The following is a 2,251-nucleotide window of genomic DNA, read 5'->3' as shown; positions in this document are numbered from 1 at the left end:
TGTAAAAAAAAAAACACGATAAACCGCCATTAATGCACAACATACACTTTTTAAAGTTGTCATTTATTATACCACAGCTGGTAAACGAGACTCATGCACCATAACTTAGAAGGTACAAAGAATTAATGAAGTCACAACAGACATGTTACCTTTAAGTCAATTTTTGTGATACAGGAAAATGACCCCATAACCCAATGCTGATGCCACTCTCAGCAGGCAACTCTGAATCTGGTGAAGAAGCCACACAGAAATAATAATGGGAGTGTCATATTATGTAGATTTATGGGGGAATATGTCATTAAAGACAGAAGGGACTTGGATTTATGTTACCTTAATGTCTGCATCTATGTCCCAAATGTCTCACACCCATATACCAGCTGGGGCAGTCTATCAAACCCAATCTGCAGCTGTGACATAAATTAACTGTTCCACTGCCTGAGGGAGTATGTTCAAACCAATTGTTTTGAGTGCGATAATTAAAAGACTTAACCATTGGATTTATAAACCATCCTACATTATAACATTGAAGAGTTTCAGAACCATCTATTTAAAGTTGACTTAAAGGAAATCTACCATCAAAGTCAAGCATGATAAACCAGAGACATATACCCATAGATCCAGGCACAACCACTGACTGTGGTAATCTTCTTATATTTGTTATCAATGCCCACTTCTAAAATAGCTTTGAGTAAGCAAGACTAGAAGATCCACACACTGGCGCAACTACACTTTAGAAGTGTCTTTATTAGGAATGAACTACGCATTTCGGCGCTGGACCAGCGCCTTCAACAGGTTCAGAAGACAAGATAAAATACAGAGTAACAATCAGGGCTGAATTATAGAAAACAAATCTGGGAGCCTCATTATCAAGAAAGAGAAATACGTCATGGATGAGATAATGGATTGATAGGAGGATGCAGCTGTCCATCAATGACAGTGCCGGTGTTTAGAATAGATTAAAAGATTGATACAAAAATATATAAATAACATAAATAATGAATAAATAATTCACATAGTTAATATGAATGTACAAATATAAAAAGGTAAAAAGTGACAGGTTTTAGGTATAATTAATATACATTAGGACATGTTTGTATGAGGCGCGCTGTATGGAATGAATGTTGGCTGCGCTGTCCTGTATGAGAAGAAAGTAGCTGTCGGCTAAAGGAGCTCATTATATGCATTTCCATTGTGGTTTGGTTAGGAGCTGGGGGTACCAGTGGTGAATTTGCGTGGAATCTCGATTTATGGCTGTGAAGAGTAGTATGCCTTGGAGCGTGGTCATGGTAACCGGACGCTTTAATGAGAACTCCTGGTAACCAGACGCTTGGTGAGGAGTTTCTACAGAAGCCGAACTAAGACAAAAAAGGATTCTGTTCGTTGTGCCGGGCAAGCACAGATAGAAAGCGGGGTATTCGTTATGGTTAGAGGAGTTATTTGTATTTATATACGTTTTCCAATGTTGTAGGGTTAGGAACTGGGGGTACCAGGGGTAATTGGCGTGGAGTCTCAATTTGTCGCTGTGAAGAGTAGTATACCTAGGAGCGCCGCTAGTAGTTATGGTAACCGGACGCTTAATGAAGACTCCTGGTGATCGGACGCTTAGTGAGGAGTTTCTACGGAGGCTTTAAAGGAAACCTACCATTTAATTTCATGTATTATGAAGCAAACATACCTTGAGAATGCTGTAAATACACTGATGCAGGATCATATCTTGGTTAACCCCTGAGCTGAGTGGTTTTGCTGAAAAAAAAAAATTCAGGACCTTGGGAAAGCTGTATCCGTCTGGCTGCCTACATGAACACATTACACATTGTTTAGATTGTGAGCCCCATGGGGACAGGGACCAATTTGATATGCTTGTGCAGCGCTGCGTAATCTGTGTGCGCTATATAAAATAAAGAATTATTATTATTATTATTACACACTGAGCTTTTCATTAGACATGGAGGTTAGTCAAGACATGACTAATCAACCTGAGCTTGCTGGGGGATGGTGCAGCAATTGATTATTCTGCCTTCAGGCAATTTAGGGATTACATAATCCTCTGGTGCAGTGAATAATCTATGTGCTAGGAGAAGCACTGAACCAGCCATTGAAGGGAGACAGCTTCATTATCATAATTTTATAATTGTTTTATCAGCAAAACCACTCAGCACAGGGATTAACCAAGATATGATCCTGCATCAGTGTAGCTACAGCAGCCTCAATGTATATTTGCTTCATAATGCATCAAATCAAATGGTAGGTT

This window comes from Engystomops pustulosus, chromosome 4, assembly GCF_040894005.1.
Source record: "Engystomops pustulosus chromosome 4, aEngPut4.maternal, whole genome shotgun sequence".
Lineage (NCBI taxonomy): Eukaryota > Metazoa > Chordata > Amphibia > Anura > Leptodactylidae > Engystomops > Engystomops pustulosus.
Note: the sequence above shows the minus strand (reverse complement) of the source record.